The sequence below is a fragment of the Mauremys reevesii genome, linkage group 12, assembly GCF_016161935.1.
Source record: "Mauremys reevesii isolate NIE-2019 linkage group 12, ASM1616193v1, whole genome shotgun sequence".
NCBI classification, from domain to species: Eukaryota; Metazoa; Chordata; order Testudines; family Geoemydidae; genus Mauremys; species Mauremys reevesii.
The window spans coordinates 45,595,615-45,616,033 of NC_052634.1; the positions used below are offsets into that span (position 1 = coordinate 45,595,615).

The 20,419-nt window shown below is 54.0% G+C and overlaps 5 non-coding genes across 5 annotated transcripts; 1 reads left to right on the forward strand and 4 right to left on the reverse strand.

Annotated features, from left to right (window-relative positions):
- Positions 1 to 285: 285 nt before the first annotated feature.
- Positions 286 to 358, reverse strand: TRNAR-UCU. Its single transcript has one exon. It is a non-coding gene; the product is annotated as a tRNA-Arg (tRNA).
- A 3,513-nt stretch (positions 359 to 3,871) lies between these two features.
- TRNAS-UGA lies at positions 3,872 to 3,953 on the reverse strand. The gene has a single exon. It is a non-coding gene; the product is annotated as a tRNA-Ser (tRNA).
- A 7,647-nt stretch (positions 3,954 to 11,600) lies between these two features.
- Positions 11,601 to 11,694, reverse strand: TRNAI-UAU. Its single transcript has 2 exons — positions 11,657 to 11,694; positions 11,601 to 11,636 (listed from the first exon to the last, which is right to left on the reverse strand). It is a non-coding gene; the product is annotated as a tRNA-Ile (tRNA).
- Positions 11,695 to 14,814: 3,120 nt separating this feature from the next.
- TRNAS-UGA lies at positions 14,815 to 14,896 on the reverse strand. Its single transcript has one exon. It is a non-coding gene; the product is annotated as a tRNA-Ser (tRNA).
- Positions 14,897 to 18,563: 3,667 nt separating this feature from the next.
- On the forward strand, positions 18,564 to 18,637 carry TRNAT-CGU. Its single transcript has one exon. It is a non-coding gene; the product is annotated as a tRNA-Thr (tRNA).
- Positions 18,638 to 20,419: the final 1,782 nt, after the last annotated feature.

Below are 20,419 nucleotides of genomic sequence, written 5' to 3' on the forward strand. Positions count from 1 at the left end.
ATTCTCAGGGGCTGCTTTGTCTCCAGACAGATCCATTCTCTTTCAGAACAGCCTTGCTCTTTCTGTCTGTTTCACTCACTGAGGTGTTGGAGTAAACACTCCTCTTCCCTCTTGTCTCAGACAAACACTAGCATTAATTGTTTGCTACTGATGGATTTAGAAAGCATTTGTCAAGATGCCATTTCTGGGGCATTTTTCCCAAGATCCAGTATTTTGCGTTCAAACATCTCCCAGCTTTCTTGGTGAAAATAAGGCCAAGGTTTCCTTGCAATATAGAGGCACTTTCACCCCAGATGGGACTTGAACCCACAATCTCTGACTTAGAAAGCCATTGCCTTGTCCATTAGGCCACTGGGGCCCTGTGAAAAAAATGGAAATTCAATCTCCTAAATGCATATTTCTCATATTAACTTGGAAGCCAAATACCCTCTTTCTGCACCTTACAGAAATGTCTGCATCCCCTGGCAGCGAGGCTACTGGGCAGGTCACTTACAGAGCTGAGCACCACCTTTCTGCCAGCCATCTTTAGAGAAGAAGGCTCTTTCCCCTGACAGCCACACACACAGCGCTGCCTAGCATCCCGAGAGCCTCCCTCGTGTTCTCCCACAGCAGCCGCCTGCCGGTGTGGGTGGGAAAAAGGGACCAGGAAGCAGTGCGGCCTCATTACGGGACAGGAGGCCCTCACCACACCCAGGCCTGCCTCTTGCCTTCAGCCCAGGCAGCCAGAGGTGCCAGGGAGCTCTCTGGCAGGCCGCCGCCTCAGCCAGGAAATAAGGAAAAGGCGATGAATGAAGAAGTCAGGAAATAACAAGGAAATGAAGAGGTTTGTCGAATGGGTTTCTGCCCGATTTACCATCTTCTCAGCTACCGCTCAAAGTTAAAGACCTAAAGTCAACCTATTGGCATAAGTATAGATGGTTGGATCGGAATTAAAAGGAGCTGCTGTCACAAGTGTTAGGTGCCTGCAAGCAGCATGCAGACTGTTTAAAACCGCCGCAATTAGAGGCTCAGATGAAACGTTTGCCCTAAATCAGAAACGACAATAGGAGGACCAGCAGAACGCCACTCTAGGTAAATGGCAGAGTACTGGAGGCTGTTAGAGGCAAAAAGTCATTCCTCAAAATTTGGAAATCAGATCCTAGTGAGGATAATAGGAAGGTGCACAAACTCTGGCCTGTTAAGTGTCAAAGTGTAACAAGTCAGGCCAAGAAAGAATCTGAGAAGCAACACGCTAAAGACACAAAAGCTAAGCATAAATCCGGTCAATGCGAGTCCTGGTCTGTCCCCGCAGAAAGGTGAACCCCCTCTGTGGCTGGAGTGAGCTCCTCTAAGCTTACCTCACTACAGACCTGCACCAGGTAGTGCTCATTGTAAAAATGTTTCTTCTGAAGGTTGGAAAAACGGGACCAGCGGGCCTCAGGCCGGCTGACACAATTAAAATCCCCCCCAACACCAAACATCATGCAGCCCAGAGGAAGGGAGCCTTTGATCTTCCCTGTCATGCCTTAACTGGGGACCATACACACTAATATAGCAGTAACCAGTGCCACAGAGCACAAAGCCCACCAGTAATGCCCTCCCTGGTCGGAGCTCCAGCCCCTTCTGTACTCGCACCGCCAACGTGAAGAACAAGACTCCAGCCCCATCATTCTTCCCTGGCCAGGAGGCCCTTCCTCCAATCACCCTCTGCCCATCAAGCTACCCTAGAGTTGTTAATGTGCATTTCCTGAACACCCACCATGGCCAAGTCCAGCTGCTCCAAGGCAATGAACATCAAGTGCCACCTCCTGGGCCCCCAAATCCCTTCCACATGGCCACTTTCACACATGCCCCTTCCCTGGTACTGCCCTCACTCAGCTGCACAGAGGAGCTTCCATCCCCAATCCCTGCCTGTCACTGCCCAGCACCCCCTGTGGCACCATTCCTGAGGGTCCCCCTGCCTCACTCTCTTCCTGCCATATTGGGAAAGGCAGCTCCCATCTGTCCTTGTTAAAGGTCAGGTGGGCCAACTAGGGGCAGAAGCCCATTCTATGTTTTCCTACTGCAGAGCCCAAGATCAGAGACTCACCTTCAGTGCCACCCAGAGGGGAGGCAAGTGGGGCAATTTGCCCCAGGCCCCAGGAGAATACAGTATTGCACCTTTTTTTAATGGAAGGGGCCCCCAAAATTGCTTTGTTCCAGACCCCCTAAGTCCTCTAGGGCAGCACTGCTCACCTTGGGTGCAGACACAACTGTGTTCCCAGAGAACAAGCCACCACTGCACAAGGAGGGAAGAAAAGACCTGCTAAACCCTGGGATTGAACCAGAAACCTTTAGATCTTCAGTCTAATGCTCTCCCAACTGAGCTACTTCAACAGCTATGTAGGGACATTTTGGCCTGTTGCTTCTCTGCCCGGGATGTTTTTGCAGCAGTTGCACACAAAAAGGACGTCATTGGGAGCGGCCCATGAAGACAAGACTCGCTTTTGCCTGCCTTGCTCAGCTTGACTTGCGGCCTCACCCTGTTCCTGCCCTAGTGCCCGGATTGACCTGGTGGTGGAAGGGGACTGGGGGCCAGTGGCGCGGGGAGGAGGTTGAGCTGGACCCTGAGCTAGACTAGACCCTGGCAGTGAGAGTCTGGCCACCACTTGCCGCCCACCCTGTTGTCCTGGCTTCCCCCACTGGGAGTCACTTCGGGAGGGAAGTGGGGCTTCTGCCTCCCCTCCCCGATTTTCACACCACAGAGGAGTGTGAACAGGAAAACGAACGGCTGCTCCACACCCCCACCAGAGGAACCTGACTCCCTTAGCTGTGGGGAGTAAGAAGTGGCTGTTGGCTGACAGGGCCTGTCCCCGAGGAGCTGGAACAGCAGCTGCCGCCTCCCCCTCGGCTCCAGGCTGTGGGAAATGCTCATTGCCTGGCTGCATGGGCGGCTGCTGCTCCGTGCTCTGGAGAGCGTCTGTATTGCTCTGTCAACCCCCCGTCTTCACTGAGCCAGTCTGGTAAGGTCCCAAGTGCCCCTCCGGCCTGGCAGCTGAGAGTCTGTGCAGACATCAGCCCCCCTGCCAGCCCCACAGGCAGCAGCAGCGCCAGCCCCCCAGCACCACAGGGGCACTCAATGCACTTCCTGTGGGGAAATGGCTCCTTGGCGTCCAGCTGCTAGAGTGAGAGCCAGGAGAGAGCAGTGTCTGGCTCACCGTGGGGGAGAGAAGAGACCTGGTGAGTGCGGATCTCCCTCAGCCTCCCCCGCAAGGCTGGTCAGTTGTATTGTCACTGTGATAGTTGGTGCTTCCTTCAGGGCCGGCCCTAGAGGATCTGGGGTATGGGACAAATCCCCCTTTCCTCCCCAGGCCCTGCCCCACTCCACCCCTTCCCCAAGCCCCACCCCTCTCCCACCTCTTCCCGCCCTGCACCTTCCTGCCCCATTCCTTTCCCTCTCCCACTCTCCCTGCTCCTCCCCTCCCCCCCAGCGCCTCCTGCACCCCACTGAACAGCTGATCACTGGCAAGTGTGAGGAGCTTGTCAGCAAGGCCTGTAGTGGGGGGGGGGGGGGGGAGCTGGCTGCCAGTGGGCAGTGAGCACCTTTTTTTCTCTCTGTTGGTTCTGCAGCCCCGTAGCTCCCATGGAGTCGCTGACTCAGCTCCTTTCACACCCTAGAGAGAGGAGCAGAACCAGGGCTATGGCTGATCTATGGGGCACTAGGTGAGTGGCAGAGGCTTCAGGTGCTGAGAGTTTGCCCAACCCCTCAACAACACAGTGTGAGGTGGTGTCCCAGGGATCTCGATGAAAGGAGCAGAACAGAATTTCCTTGGGGTGGGGAGAGAATTGAGAGTGTCTCAGGGGGTTGTACAGAGGTATTGCCCGGGTGAGAGACTGGCTAAAACACAGGCCTCGCTGTGAGCAGGATTTGAACCTGCACAGGGGAAGCCTATTGGATTTCAAGTCCAACGCCTTAACCACTCGGCCATCACAGCTGTAAGCACAAAACTGCCCCAATGCCAGAGAAACTGGTAAATAATCCCAATGCCCAGGCGTGAAGTCATCTGAACTACAGGATTCCCACAGCAAACCTGGCTCCCAAAGCACAGGGGGGATTTGGGGTTTGTTCTGTTTGCTTAGCCTGGTGCCACAGGAGTCTTTGCTGCTTTTACAAATCCAGACTAACACGGCTACCCCTCTGATACTCCTAGTGACGCTCTCCAATGGATCCCCATCCTCCACCCACCTTGAGCTAGGTAGGAGCGGATCATCATTATCCCTACTTGAGAGAGGGAGAAGCTGAGGCTGAGAAAGGAGAATTGACTTGTCTTAGGTCACACAGTCAGCCAGTGGCAGAGTTGGGAATAGGACCCAAGAGCCCTGATTTTGAAACTAACCATCAGATCATGAATTTCAAACACTGAATGACCTGAATAAAGTGCTCTCAGATGAGCTCCACACCAACAACAGTTCACAGTAATTATTCAGCAAGTATTTGAGGAGAACTGCAATGTTAGAGAGAATCATGAACTGCTCAGAGACCATTAATGCAGCAAAGCAGCAAAATTTGTCAAACATATAAGTGGCTATGACTTATTTCCTTGGTCTTAAAAGAGAACAACAAGGACCTGAATCTCCTCCCTGTCAATAACCCCCTGCTCAGCCAATCAGGGTAGAGACTGAGGACGGGAGGCTGAGGGTTCTCACCAGAGAGCCCAAAGGATAGCCCAGGTCACCGGTGGGGATCACTGCCCGAGCACTATTTCAGCCCCACATTTTTGGGTGGACCTCCCACAGTGGGAGCTGCAGAGCACTCCCCCGCAACACACACATACACACACACACACACACACCGCTCCTGGTGATGGGAGGGGAACAGGTGAAAGGACAAAAGAAGCAAGAGACAAAGAGAAAGGAGGGAGGGATGGATGGATGGAGGAAAAGGTGAAACAGAAAGGACAAACCCTAATGACCCCAGTGATTCTAAGGGACAAAATCCCAGGTGCGGAATAAAATTCTGCCTCCTTAAGTTCGTGTTTTCCATGCCTAGAATTCAACTGTCACCAGATGGATCAGACTGAACAGGTTTCAAACCTCGAGGAGGCTTCAACCTTCTAAACAGGGATGGCTGTTTTCTAGTAAAATCAGGAAAAGGGAAGGAGAAAACTCAAAGAAGCTTCCTCCTGGCACTCACGTCCGTGAACCCGAATACTCTCTCAGTCCTCAAAGAGAGACCGGGAGAAGGAGACTTGCTGAAGCAAAGCCACAGGGGTCTCTGAGGTTTCCCTGGCCCCTCACCCCCGTCCTGCCTGGCTGATGTCAGCATCTCTCTGTGAGGTCACCACCTCCCCACCACCTTCGACCAATAGTCTGAGGTCCTGCAAAAGGCCTTTGTGATGGACAGCTTTGCTAGGTTTTTATGCATTTGGACAGCAAAATGTTGAGTGTTTACATTAATATCAAGCACTCCTGTATAGAGGAGCCCCTGAACATAATGGAGAATGGAAATGAAAATGTTTAACTTTTTAAAAAAAAAGAAAGAAGGTTATAAGAGAACATGGGGGTTTGAACTGAGGACTACGTGAAAACGGCAGTTAAGCACTCTAACACTGAGCAATATCCCCAATGACAACAGGAGTATGGAATTGTGATGTCCAGGACTTTGAAGGACAAACCCTGATTCATCGAGCTCCTTTGCCATTCCCAGACCACAGGTGGTTTTCAAAATGGGGTTTGATTAAACTTCTTAAATGTGGTAAACACCACAGCTTGCACACCCACCGATATAGCTTCTCCCACTGACATAGCTGCCACCTCTTGGGAAGTGGATTAACTACACCCCCAGGAAAACTCTCTCCCATCAGCCTAGAGCAGTGGTTCTCAAACTGTGGGGCAAGACCCCAAAGTGGGTCATAACCCTGTTTTAATGGGGTCGCAAGGGCTGGCATTAGACTTGTTGGTGCCTGGGGCTGAAACCAAAATCTGAGCCCCACCACCCAGGGCTGAATCCCTCAAGCTCTGGTTTTGCCCTCCCCCAACTGGGGCAGGGCTCAGGCTTTGTCTCCTCTGCCTCTGCTCAGTGTAGAGGGGCTTGGTGTGTCTTTCTAGGGTCATGTAGTAAGTTTTTTGGCAAAAAGGGGTTGTAGTGAAAGGAAGTTTGAGGAACCCTGGCATAGAGCCACTGAGTATGTCTAGACTTGGCTCCCTGTGGCAGATCAGACACTGGAAGTACAGCCATGGAGACACCACACCCCAGCCTGGCCCAGCAGGCAAGAATCAAACCTCCACAGACAAGTGTCTGTTGTTTTCTAACCCATCTCCCTAAGCCCTCAGCCACCACCACTTAACAAAGGGGCTTTTCTACACTGTGGTTCTGGTCTCACTGAAGGGTCATTTCCAATTGTTTGCTCAGACCAGCATTAGGAAAATGGTGCCCTGGGCAAAGCTTGTACTGGCACTTCCCCATTGCCCTGGACGATCCCCACTCCCTTTACCACTAGCTCCTGCACTCCCAACCCTTGCACCTCCTTCACCCCTAAGTCCTGCCCCCTCCTGTGCCCCCTTTGCCCTTAACTCCCTGGGCCACCAGCCATTGCCCCTCTCCTGCAGCCCCTTCACATGGCTCCAGTGCTGGGGGCCCCGCACTTGTTCTCCCTTTCCCTGGGCTTTGGCATCACTAGCTCCTGCTTAGCGAGTAGGGTTCAGTGGTCTCCAAAATGTGGGGCATGACTCTTAGGGGGACACAGAGGAACATTCATGGAGTCAATGAAATCAATTGAGCTTCTTCAGTCTCTCGCTGCAGATATTTCCCTTGTTTTTAAAGGCAAAAATCCTGATCTTTCCAATGGGAGCTGCTGCTTCAATGTTTAGTTTGGGGAGGGATCTGGCTGCACTCAGAGATCTGCCCGTGGGTTACAATCTGCGATCCGAAGGGCCGAACGCAAACAGCATTTAGATGGGACCGTTAGTGCCGCCCCCGTGTGGCCAAAGATCAGAACTGACCAGCAGAGTTTACAGCTGGAGCCTGGGACACTCCTGAACAAACTGGGCCTAAAGCCTCTCGCGTGGGACCCTCGCTGTGCAGCAGGAGGCGGAGGGAAGCTGGTTGTCAGGTCTCAGGGCAGCACCCTGCCATGCTGAGCCGGTGTCTGTGCTAAGCTCGGCATCAATCAGGTGATTCTGGGAAGTTCGGGGTCCCCGGGCTCCCACAGGAGGGTGAAGCAGGTCACCCCTGGAGCAGGTTAAAGCTGCAGGTTGACAGTGGGGCTGCTGCCCCTGTGAACAGCTGCTGTAGCACCGCCTGGGCAGGACAGGGAGAGCCAGTTATACCCCCCCCAGCCTGTATCGGGGGATGGGAGCACTCACACCCTGGGGACCCACCCACCAGAGATCTACGGGGGGGAGAGTGGCACCCACACACCCAGGATGTTGTAGGGGGGGACAAGGGCATCTACACTCTGGGATCCTCTGCAGAGGGACGGACACCCACACATCCAGGATTCTGTATGGGGGGCAGAGGTACCCGGACACCTGGACGGGGGATGGGGGCATCGAAACATCCGGGATCTTACCTGGGAGGACAGCGGCGCCTGCAGTTCGACCTGAGCCGGGGGCGGGGGGAGCAGGAGCATTTCCCAGTTCCAGGCTGTCCCCGTCTGGCCAAGGCACAAAGCTCACAAGCAGAGTTTAAAGCTCCAGCTGCAAAGCAAGCCAGGCCCCGTGGCTGGTGCCTGTGATCCCAGCTCATGGGGAGGCTGAGGCCAGCGGATCGCTTGAGCTCAGGAGTTCTGGGCTGTAAGGGGCTGTGCTCATCAGGTGTCCGCACTAAGTTCAGTATCAATATGGTGATCCCAGGGAAGCTTGGGGTCTCCAGGTTGCCTAAGGAGGGGTGAACCGGCCCAGGTTGGAAACGGAGCAGGTCAAAACTCCTCTGCTGATCAGTAGTGGGATCGCACCTGTGAATAGCCCCTGCAGAGTAGCCTCAGTGAGACACAGTCTCTTTTATACAGACACCCCGCAGAGCCTGCAGGGGGGGATGGGAGCACCCACACGCTGGGGATTCTGACTTGGGGGGAGTGACGCACCCAAGCAACACAGATCTTGAAAAGGGGCACAGAGACACCCACAGATCCTAGATGGGGGCATGCAGGGGAAACCACACACTGGAGCTAGTTCATGGGGTGGGGGAGAGAGACACCCACCAGAGATCCTGGATGGGAGCACCCACATGATGGGGATCTTGAACTGGGAGGAGGGAAGCACCATGTACCAGAGGTTCTGAAGGGGGAACAGGGACACCCACACACCAGGTGTCTTGCAGCAAGAGCTGCGGTCTTCATTTACACAGGGCAGTGATGGGGAATTAACCACGTCCCTTGCAGAGCTTGTTCCACTAGATGATTAGCCTCAACTGGGATAGCAGCGGCTGAGGGTCGGGAGTGAGGGTCACCACCAGCACAGTGACTGGGAAGCTCAGTGGGGAGCCCAGGGCGCTGCGGGTCAGGAGTGAGGGGCACCATCAGAGCTGGAGGGAGCCCAGGGGGCTGCAGGTCGGGAGTGAGGGGCACCAGTAGAGCTTGGGGAAGCCCAGGGGGCTGCGGGTCGGGAGTGAGGGGCACCAGCAGAGCTGTGAGTCTGGAGGTCAGGACTGGGCTAGAAGGGGCTGCGGGTCGGGAGTGAGGGGCACCGGCAGCGCAGTGACTGGGGAGCTCAGCAGGGAGCCCAGGGGGCTGTGGGTCGGGAGTGAGGGGCACTGCTAGAGCTGTGAGTCTGGAGGTCAAAACTGGGATAGGACGATGGGCAGAGGGTGATTGGTGGATGGGCCCATCTCTCTGGTCCTCCGGGCCAGGGAAGAATGATGGGGTTGGAGTCTTGTTCTTCACATTCACGGTGCGAGTACAGAAGGTGCTGGAGCTCGGACCAGGGAGGGCATTAGGAACCCATTATCATGCAGGGAAACATTCAACCGCTGATCTATACTCTCAACAGAGAGTGTCATGTATAGCCCAGAGCATGAACAGTTTTTAACCTGGGGGTTAGTAAACTTTATCTCTATACAAACACCACAGCTTACAAACTCCCCACCCCCGCTCTGTGTCACCAGAGCACAACAACAACTCTCCTTGGGGCACACACAGCTCCCCAGCTCCCTGCCCGTCAGTCTCTCCAGCATTGCTCCAATCCCTTAAAGCAGGGTCTCAACCACAATTTACCTTAGGGCCAGGGCCAGTCCTCCAGTCCTCCCAGTGGGCCAATAATGTCACTCACACTGCCCAGAACCCACCCCCCAAAACTCCACCCCTCACCTGCCTAAGGCTCTGGGAGGGAGTTTGGGTGGGGGGAGGAGGTCTAGGGTGCAGGCCCTGGGCTGGGGCTGGGGACTGGGGTGCAGGAGGGGTGCAGGCTCTGGGAGGGAGTTTGGGGGGGGGAGGGGTTCTGGGGTGCAGGCTTTGGGATGGAGTTTGGGTGGGGAGGGGTTCTGGGGGCAGGCTCTGGGAGGGAGTTTGGGTGGGGGTGGGGTTCTGGGGTGCAGGCTCTGGGATGGAGTTTGCAGCGCCGTTACATAGACGAGGCGAGTGAGGCACTTGCCTCGGGTGCGCAAAGTGGAGGCGCAGCTCTGCGATCAGTGGCACTTCGGCGGCAGCTCTACCGCTGCTGCTTGGTCTGAGCAATTTGAAGTGACTATTCAGTGAGGACAGAATCATCATGTAGTGAAACAAATGTATGTCAAGTAGTTGTGACTGAGTGGTTAAGGTAATGGACTAGAAATCCATTGGCGTCTCCCTGCCCAGGTTCAAACCCTGCCAACTATGCAAGCACTGCACTGTTGTTATTATTACTGTAGTCTTAGCGCCCGAGCATCCAGAGTGCAAACTGGCACCAGATCTAGTTTCACTCTGTCTACACTTAAAACACTGCTGTGGCACTGCTATAGCACTTTGGAGTAGACAGTGACTGGAGGGATTTTCCCATCACTGTAATAGCTACATGGACAGAACAATCCTTCCTTTTCTTTAGCACTATCTAACCAGGGCTTAGGTCACCTTAACTATATGGGTTTGGGGTGGGGGGTTTTCACACCCTGAGAGACGTCGCTGCCAGTTCAGTGCCCAGCGTACACCAGCCCTTAGATCCTCTTGGTATTTCAATGCAGGCACTGACCTGTGAGAGGAAAACATCAGCTCACAAACACAGAGACTGAATTTCCCACATTTAATCTCGCTGCACTTTCCAGAAAGTCACGAAATTCAATTCATTCTTGCTAGGACAGAGAAAAAATAAGTGACACTGAGTTTTTGGCTTGGGTAAATAAAATTAAGTGTTTAATCAATATAGTAAAAATCTGTCCTGATTCCTCTAACTAACACCATAGCGTGAAATAGGAACAGAGACAAATCTTGTCAGTGACGACTAATTTCACAAATGATCTTCCCATTATTAATTTCCACGCTGCCCCCATTGGAGGTCTGGGCATCTCCAGTGTCATTGCTCTGCGTTCACCTTCCCTAGAATTGTTCTTGGACATTCGCCTTCCTCTGCGGCATGGGGCACGGGTCACTTGCTGGAGGATTCCCTGCACCTTGAGGTCTTTAAGCCACGATTTGAGGACTTCAGTAACTCAGACATAGGTCAGGGGTTTGTTACAGGAGTGGGTGGGTGAGATTCTGTGGCCTGCATTGTGCAGGAGGTCAGACTAGATGATCATAATGGTCCCGTCTGACCTTAAGTCTATGAATCTATTCCCAAATTTGGAAAATTGTGCAGTTCAGAATGTGAATAGTGACCTCGTCTCCTTCCTGCACCTGCTCTACATTGCTCCACAGCAGCTTCTCCCCCTGCAGAGTCATCCCAGCACGGCAGTGCAGCCGCCCAGGGTTCAGCAGGGGCCCCTGGCAAGGACAGTGGGTGCAGCTAACAGCCCGGTGTGCCTGGCAGTGAGGCAGCTGTAAAAAAGCAACCCACCCCCCCAGAAGTACAGAGACTGAATTCCCCAACTTTAACATCATGACCCCCTGTAGAAAGCCACACGTGTCAGTTGCATTTTCACAGGGAGATGCAAAAATCAAGTGACACCAATTTTTAAGTTGAGTAAATAAAGTTGAGGAGATAGTTATTAACCTCCCAAAAATATACTAAAGATCCCTCAACATAACACCTGAAGGTGAAATATGAACAGAGACAAACCTTGTCAGCAAAGGCTCATTTCCCAAACGATCCTCAAAATGTTACTAATTCCCACCCCTCCTCCACAGGAGCTCTGTGCAGTGTCACTGTTCTGCAGGCAGCTTCCCATTCAATGCTGTTGTGGGACATTCCCAGGCCTGGAAATGTACCAACGACAGAATTTGAAGAGCAAACCTGGCTCCCCGCACCAGGCGGGATTTGAGTGTTTTGTCCCTGTCACTAAGTCTTTGTCAATAGTACAGATGCCAGGGGCAGGACTCCAGGCTCTGCTTGAGGGATCCTGGCACATGGGCTGGGTGGGGAGAAAGGATTGTAGATTCTCACCTGTGCTCTGGAGAGCAGGTAATAAGTGAAGGGGGCATTTCTGACTCCTCCCCTGCCTCAGTGTCCCAGGGCTGGAATTCTACATTCCACAGGGCCAAATGAGGGGGTGATGCCACTTGGCTAATGAAAACCAGTGCTCCAGGTGAGGCTTGAACTCACAATCTCAGCATAGCTCCTCTCAGCACTGCCCTATAAGTACTGTGCGCTAACCAATTGCGCCACTGGAGCACCTATTAATTAAGATTTTCTGAGACCCCCCTAGGTTGATACAGGCGAGGGGTGACCCCAAAACATTCTCAGTGCGGTTGAGAGCAGGTAGCGACAAGTGTTGTACTTGGTGGGGTGGATTCTTCTTAAGGGTTCCAGGCCCCATTTCACCCTTTTGTTCTTCCCTGTGTAATAACTCAATGGAGAGTCTTGCTGCAGACCAACGGATCTGAAATCACTGATAACCAGCTCTAAGCATTAGTCCTGCTTTGGGACAGTGTCTCTCATGCAACAAACTGCCCAGTCTGCGCTAGCAGTGAGGCTCCCTCACTAACAGCTGAAATCAGGGAGAGCTGTGTGACGTGCAGGGCCCCAGAGGTGCCTGAACAGGGGGGGAACAACACCCCAGGACTTTTAAAAATGGGAGGGCTCTGCCTTGCCACTTTGTAATGACCGTAAGGGCGAGTGAGGGTGGGTAGGGGACGGAGAGCAGTGAACAGGAGGTGGGATCATGGGGGAAGAGGCAGCGCAGGAGCAGGGTCTTGGGGAGAAGGGGTGGGGCAGGGGCGTGGCCTCGAGTGGAAGGGATGGGGCTACTGTTTGGGTTCTGGTGTCCACTACTTTTAGGGAGCCTGTTCCGCTCCTGGTGGGACCACAAGACATCCCAGAGCAGAGAGGGTGGCCAGCAGAGCGGTGACAGGGGGGAACGGCAAGTGGCCGGCAATGTGGCCAGACAGCGGAGGGAGAAAGGGGCTTTCCCCCCAGGAGGTGAGAGGTGAACTCTGGGTTTTCACTGACCCAGGACAGCAGCTGTGGGTGAGGTGCAGTGAAGGGAGGGGCACATCCAAAGAGCTTCTGGTGTCTGGATTTAGGAGCCCGAGGCAAAAGGCCACTGCCCAGCGCGCTGTGGGGCGGGTGTTTTGCTCATAGTGTTGTGTTATGATTGTGGTGTTTTCCCAAGTTAATACATGGTGATTTTCCTCCTTTTTCTTAAAGTTTCTTTTCTACACTCAGTGTGTGTGAGTGGGGAAAGTATTGCCTCTTAGAGGCACCCAGTGGCCAGGGTTAGTTTCCCCAGGTTACTGGGTGGGGGCTTAGGCACATTGTGTGTTGTATTGTTGAAGAGGAGCCCCAAGCACCCAAACAGGGAATTGTAACTTCAACCTTCAGAGTAAGAGCCAGAGGTGCTGCCAGCTGAGCTAGCCAGGCCACCTAAATGTAGGCCATTTTCACAGATGCCCCTTCCAGGGTACTGCCCTTGCTCAGCTGCACAGAAGAGTTTTCATCCCCTATTCCTGCCTGTCACTGCCCAGCAGCCCCTCTGGCACCATTCCTGAGGGTCACCCTGCCTTGCTCTCTTCCTGCCATGTTGGGTCCACCAATAACTCCTGTAGGAGAGACAGCTCCCGTCCCTCATTGTTAAAGGTCAGTCAGCCAACTAGGGGCAGAAGCCCAGTATCTTTTCCTACTGCAGAGCCCAAGCTCAGGGACTCACCTTGGGTGCAGGCACTGCTGTGCTCCCAGAAAACAAGCCACCACTGGGCAAAGAGGGATGAATAATCCAACAAAACCTGGGATTAAACTAGGGATCTTTGGATCATCACTCTAACGCTCTCCCAACTGAGCTACTTAGGCAGCTGTTGGGGACTATTTGGGCCTGTTGCTTCTCTGCCCGGGAGGTTTTTGCAGCAGTTGCACACAAAAAGGACGTCATTGGGAGTGGCCCATGAACACAAGACTCGCTTTTGCCTGCCTTGCTCAGCTTGACTTGCTGCCTCACCCCGTTCCTGCCCTAGTGCCCGGGTTGACCTGGCGGTGGAAGGGGACTGGGGGCCAGTGGTGTGGGGAGGAAGTTGAGCTGGACCCTGAGCTAGATTAGACCCTGGCGGTGAGAGTCTGGCCACTACTTGCCGCCCACCCTGTTGTCCTGGCTTCCCCCACTGGGCGTCATTTCGGGAGGGAAGTGGGGCTTCTGCCTCCCCTCCCCGATTTTCACACCGCAGAGGAGTGCGAACAGGAAAACGAACGGCTGCTCCACACCCCCACCGGAGGAACCCGGCGCCCTTAGCTGTGGGGAGTAAGAAGTGGCTGTTGGCTGACAGGGCCTGTCCCTGAGGAGCCGGAACAGCAGCTGCCGCCTCCCCCTCGGCTCCAGGCTGTGGCTCATTGCCTGGCTGCATGGGCGGATGCTGCTCTGTGCTCTGGAGAGCGTCTGTATTGCTCTGTCAACCCCCCATCTTCACTGAGCCAGTCTGGTAAGGTCCCAAGTGCCCCCTCCGGCCTGGCAGCTGAGAGTCTGTGCAGACATCAGCCCCCCGCCGGCCCCACAGTCAGCAGCAGCAGCGCCAGCCCCCCAGCACCACAGGGGCACTCAATGCACTTCCTGTGGGGAAATGGCTCCTTGGCATCCAGCTGCTAGAGTGAGAGCCAGGAGAGAGCAGTGTCTGGCTCACCGTGGGGGAGAGAAGAGACCTGGTGAGTGCAGATCTCCCTCAGTCTCCCCCGCAATGCTGGTCAGTTATATTGTCACTGTGATAGTCAGTGCTTCCCTTCAGGGCCATCCCCGAACAACTCCCCCCCTTTCCTCCCCAGGCCCTGCCTCCACTCCACCCCTGTCCCATCTCTTCCCGCCCTGCACCTTCCTGCCCCATTCCTCTCCCTCCCCCACCTCTTTCTATCTCTGCTCCTCCCCCTCCCCCGCCCAGTGCCTCCTGCACCCCACTGAACAGCTGATCACTGGCAAGTGGGAAGTGCTGAAGGGGAAGAGGAGGAGCTTGTCAGCAAGGCCTGTAGTGGGGTGGGGGGGGAGCTGGCTGCCAGTGGGCGCTGAGCACCTATTTTTGCTCTGTTGGTTCTGCAGCCCCGTAGCTCCCATGGAGTCACTGACTTGGCTCCTTTCACACCCTAGAGAGAGGAGCAGAACCAGGGCTATGGCTGATCTATGGGGCACCAGGTGAGTGGCAGACAGTTCAGGCGCTGAGAGTTTGCCTGACCCCTCAGGGACACAGTGTGAGGTGGTGACCCAGGCATCTCTATGAAAGGAGCAGAACAGGATTTACATGGGGTGGGGAGAGAATTGAGTGTCTCAGGGGGTTGTACAGAGGTATTGCCCAGGTGAGGGACTGGCTAAAACACAGGCCTCGCTGTGAGCAGGATTTGAACCTGCGCAGGGGAACCCTATTGGATTTCAACTCCAACAACTTAACCACTCGGCCATCACAGCTGTGAGCACAAAATTGCCCCAATGCCAGAGAAACTGGTAAAGAATCCCAATGCCCAGGCGTGACGTCATCTGAACTACAGAATTCCCACCGCAAACCTGGCTCCCAAAGCACAGGGGGGATTGGGGGTTTGTTCTCTTTGCTTAGCCATGTGCAGTCGCACAGAGAGCGCGTTGAAAAGTCTCCCCTCCCACAGAGTGGGAAGGAGAAATAATTCTCAACTTGAAGCCTGATGTAGGGTGACCAGACGTCCTGATTTTATCGGGACTGTCCCGATATTTGCTTGTTTGTCCTGTGTCCCGACCGATGTTTGGTTGGGACACTGGACAAATAAATAATTTTGCCCTTTTCTCCGGCACACAGGCAGAGCCCGGAGGGACAGTCGCCCCTCGACTCCGCCCCCTCCTTCCCCCATTGGATCCCTCCCCAAAGCCTCGCCCTGGCCCTGCCTCTTCCCCAAGCACGCGGCATCCTCCTCCCTCCCAGGTTTGCAAACAGGCCATGGCCATGGCCGGGAGCGCAGCACGGAGGCTGCTCCAGCCCTGGAGCCTGCAGGGCAGCGCAGTGGGGCTGGGGGCAGTGCGGAGCGGGCAGGACCCATGTGGGCGGGGGGCGGAGACATACGTGGGGCAGACACGCTCCTGCTGGGAGGGCCCGGGCCCGGCTGCCTGGTTCGCCCCTTGCCCGGGAGCTGCAGGAGGGACCTGGGGCACGGCTCGGCTGCAGAGCTCGGAGCCCAGGCTGGGCCCAGGAGCGAGGGGATGGGGGAGCTGGGGGTGTATTGGGGACCGGAGCCGAGAATTGGGTGGAGACGGGGCTTTGCCACTGCCGCCTGGTGGGGGGGGCGGAGCCTCCGGCTTTTTTTTTTTGGATGTGCCGCCGGCTTTTTTTTTTTTTGCTCCGCCCCCCGCGTCCTGATATTTCATCTTTGGCATCTGGTCACCCCAGCCTGAGGTGAATGAGGATGTCTGGACCAAGGGGCCAGGGACTGGCCTTTGCTAGAGAAACCACTGTCAAATTTTAACCAATTAGGACAAGTCAGCAAATAAGAACAACCTCAGGTGTCAGTAACTGCTGCAGCAAAGGTAGCAAAGTCCTACAGGGAGCAGTTTCTGGCACTACACCTGTGCAGCTCTGCTCCCTGGCTCTTCTCGGGCTCCTGCTCTCTCCTTAGCTCTGCCCCACTCTGGCCCAGGCAGTTCCAGCTCCCACGGAGGATGGGACCCCCTGGCCTGGTGACTCCCTCATTACACTGCCTGGCCTGTCAGTGCGGCTAACTTGGAGCTTTGGCCTCTCCCCATTGCCCAGGGGACTGTCAGTCTCAGGGGCCTGATTTCCCATTGGCCCTTCCCCCCTCTATTGGTGCTGGGAACTAGCCAACCAAACCCCCCCCCCCCACACACACACTAAGTTTTAGTAAAGGGCCAAGAGCCCCCTTACACGAGCCAGCCCCGTGACGGTCACCGATGTGCAGAGAAGGCAGCCTGAGCTGGTCCCATGCTGTAACGGGCAGCCCTCCGGACTCTGAATCCTGCAATCTGAGTTCAAATCTCAGTGGGACCTTGTGTTGGCTTGTGGTGAAGCCCTGGAGCTCACAGTGCTCAACTTCCTTGTCTCCAGCTGTGCAAGAGCCAGTCTATCCCCTCCTGCTGGGTGACTTACACCTTGTAGAGCCTGGTCTTTGGCTGGGAAGGCCACAAAGGGTTGGGGCTGTGGAACTTGCTACCTTGATGGTTGGGCTTCACCTGCTGCCCACAAGTTTGCCTTGTGCTTCCTGCCACACTTTTCCTCTGGCCCACATGCGCTTGAAGAAAGGAGGGTCAGGGCTGGGATTGATAGTCAGGGCTTGGCAGGAGGGAGGAAGAGCCCCAGGCTGGATCCTGTCACATGGTCCCTCCTCTGGGCACTGTTCTCTATTTGGTTGTCATGGTTTTTGTTGCTATGGCAACTGGGTTAGTTTATTAGGGGATAGCCCAGCCTGTTTCGGCCGGTTGGGTGAGCTGTGTGTCTGTAAATAAAATGGTGGCTTTGTTAGCTGTCTCCTGTCTGGCCTCAAGTGATTTCTTCCTAAACTGCCTGTCCCCAAGGATATAACAGTAGACATCTTGGCTCAGGCTCAATACCGGGCTCTGGGAGCCCTCAAGGTTGGGAGGGAGTTTAGCCAGCAAAAAAGGTAAAATGGCAGTGGAGTATTACCCTGGACTCAATGGCATTTCTCCATTGGTCTGTCTGCTTTGGGGCAGGGACAATAACACGTCCTGCTGCTTTCGTTATTTCAAAGGGCAGTTTAGGATTTTCATTCTCACACACGGTGCACAAAGCAGGACTCAACCCTCAGTGCAAACTAAATGAGCTGCTCACAGATTCTGGCAGCCACAATGAGCATTTGGTGTGAGAGCCCAGACCTGCCCCTGTCCCAGAGAGAGGGGGGTCATCTGTGACAGGCTGGACCACTGACCTATCAGCTCTTAACTCCCAAACTTTCAGTAACTCTATCATCAGTGCCTGTGAGTGTAATTTAAACCATAAAAACAGCTATACTGGGCTGGACCAAAGGCCCACCCAACGCTCTGTTTTGTTCTCTGACAGTAGCTAATACCAGGTACCCCAAGAGTTACTCAACAAGGCACTACTGGTAGTTGAACCTAGGATCTCCTATTTATAAGGCAGGTGCTTTAAGCCAGCTAAGCCATGGTGCCTGCTTATAACTGAGGCTTTGGCTACACTTGCATTTCAAAGCGCTACCGCGGCAGCGCTTTGAAGCGCTACGTGTAGTCAAAGCGCCAGCACTGGGAGAAAACTCTCCCAGCGCTGTCCGTACTCCACCTCTCTGTGGGGAATAACGGACAGCTCTGGGAGCACGGCTCCCAGCGCTGGGGCTTTGACTACACTGGCGCTTTGTAGCGCTGCAAATTTGTAAGTGTAGCCAAGCCCTAGGACACAGTGTCTGCCCACACCTGACTCCCTGCCAGCCCCACCGGGGCCTGACACACTTTGCATGTGTTTGGATACTGCAAAGCAGAGGAGCAAGTGACGTTTTCCTTGCAAGCTGTGTGTGTGTGAATCTTTGGCCAGGTCTGCACTAATTCTTTCAGCAGAATTATATTGCTCAGGTGTGTGAAAACAGACAATGCTCCCTCGTTCGGCAGCTTGTGGCTGGTGCACACACTGCAATGCCACGTCTGGCGACAAAACTGCCCTGTTTTGGTGACAAAATAAAAACACCTCGACGAGAGGCCTAGAGCTTTTTGCAGCAAACTTCAAGTGATAAATTGTCAGTGTAAATGCTGCTGGTCATTATATCACCATGACTGGTCTCCACCAGTATCCCACCATGCCTGCTGTGAACTCGCCTGCCCTGTATTTCTGCTACAGAGGCTGGGTCCCTCCTTTCAGTGTCCCCTGCTCCAAGGGAAAGTTCTGACAGCTGAGCTGCTATCTGCACTGGGATTAGATTGATAGAACTGCATTGCCAGCCTAAGTAATGTAATTACACCAACCTAATTTTGTAGTGTAGACCTGTCCAAAGAATCACACACACACCTTGGGAGCAAAACGTCACCTGCTCCTCTGCTTTACAGAATCCAAACACGAGCAACACTTGTCAGGGCTCAGTGGGGATTGGCAGAGAGTCAGGTGTGGGCAAACATGATGTTTTAAGTAACAGCAGGTACCATGGCTTAGCTGGTTAAAGCACCTGTTTCGTAAACAGAAGATCCTGGGTTCAACTCCCAGTGGTACCTTTGGGAGTGGCTTTGGGGCACCTGGTATTGGCTACTGTCAGAAGACAAGTTTCAGAGCTAGATGGACTCCTACGCTGCCTCTTTCTCCAAGACACTGCTCTCTGCCCCCTCCCCACCCTTATGGTCATCACAAAGTAGCAAGGCAGAGCTCTCCCATTTTTAAAAGTCCTGGGGTGTTGTTCCCCCCTGTTCAGGCACCCCTGGGGCCCTGCACTTCACACAGCTCTCCCTGATTTCAGCTGTTAGTGAGGGAGCCTCACTGCTAGCGCAGACTGGGCAGTTTCTTGCATGAGAGACACTGTCCCAAAGCAGGACTAACGCTTAGAGCTGGTTATCAGTGATTTCAGATCTGCTGGTCTGCAGCAAGACTCTCCATTGAGTCTTAACCAGCTCTGTTATTACACAGGGAAGAACAAAAGGGTCAAATGGTGCCTGGAACCCTTAAGAAGAATCCACCCCACCGAGTACAACACTTGTCGCTACCTGCTCTCAACCCCACTGAGAATGTTTTGGGGTCACTCCTTGCCTTTATCAGCCTAGGGGTCTTGGAGAATCATAGCTAACAGGTGCTCCAGTTGCACAATTGGTTAGCACACAGTACTTATAGGGCAGTGCTGAGAGGAACTATGCTGAGATTGTGAGTTCAAGCCTCACCTAGAGCACTGGTTTTCATTAGCCAAATGACATCACCCCCTTGTTTGGCCCTGTGGAATGTAGAATTCCAGCCCTGAGGAGGGGAGGATTTAAAAATGCCCCTTCACTTATTACCTCCTCTCCAGAGCACAGGTTAGAATCTACCTTCCTTTCTCCCCCCCCCCAGCCCCTGTGCCGGGATCCCTCAAGCAGAGCCTGGAGTCCTGCCCAGGGAGTCTGTACTATTGACAAACACTAAGTGACAGGGACAAAACACTCAAATCCCGCCTGGTGCGGGGAGCCAGGTTTGCTCCTCAAATTCTGTCGTTGGTACATTTCCAGGCCTGGGAATGTCCCACAACAGCATTTAATGGGAAGCTGCCTGCAGAACAGTGACACTGCACAGAGCTCCTGCGGAGGAGGGGTGGGAATTAGTTACATTTTGAGGATGGTTTGGGAAATAAGCCTTTGCTGACAAGGTTTGTCTCTGTTCATATTTCACCTTCAGGTGTTATGTTGAGGGATCTTTAGTATATTTTTGGGAGGTTAATAACTATCTCCTCAACTTTATTTACTCAACTTGAAAATTGGTGTCACTTGATTTTTGCATCTCCCTGTGAAACTACAACTGACACGTGTGGCTTTCTACAGGGTGTCATGATGTTAAAGTTGGGGAATTCAGTCTCTGTACTTCTGGGCGGGGGGGTTGCTTTTTTACAGCTGCCTCACGGCCAGGCACACTGGGCTGTTAGCTGCACCCACTGTCCTTGCTAGGGGCCCCTGCTGACCCCTGGGCGGCTGCACTGCCGTGCTGGGGTGACTCTGCAGGTGGAGAAGCTGCTGTGGAGCAATGTAGAGCAGGTGCAGGAAGGAGACGAGGTCACTATTCACATTCTGAACTGCACAATTTTCCAAATTTGGGAAAAGATTAATTGATTCATAGACTTAAGGTCAGAAGGGACCATTATGATCATCTAGTCTGACCTCCTGCACAATGCAGGCCACAGAATCTCACCCACCCACTCCTGTAACAAACCCCTAACCTATGTCTGAGTTATTGAAATCCTCAAATCGTGGCTTAAAGACCTCAAGGTGCAGGAATCCTCCAGCAAGTGACCCGAGCCCCATGCTGCAGAGGAAGGCGAATGT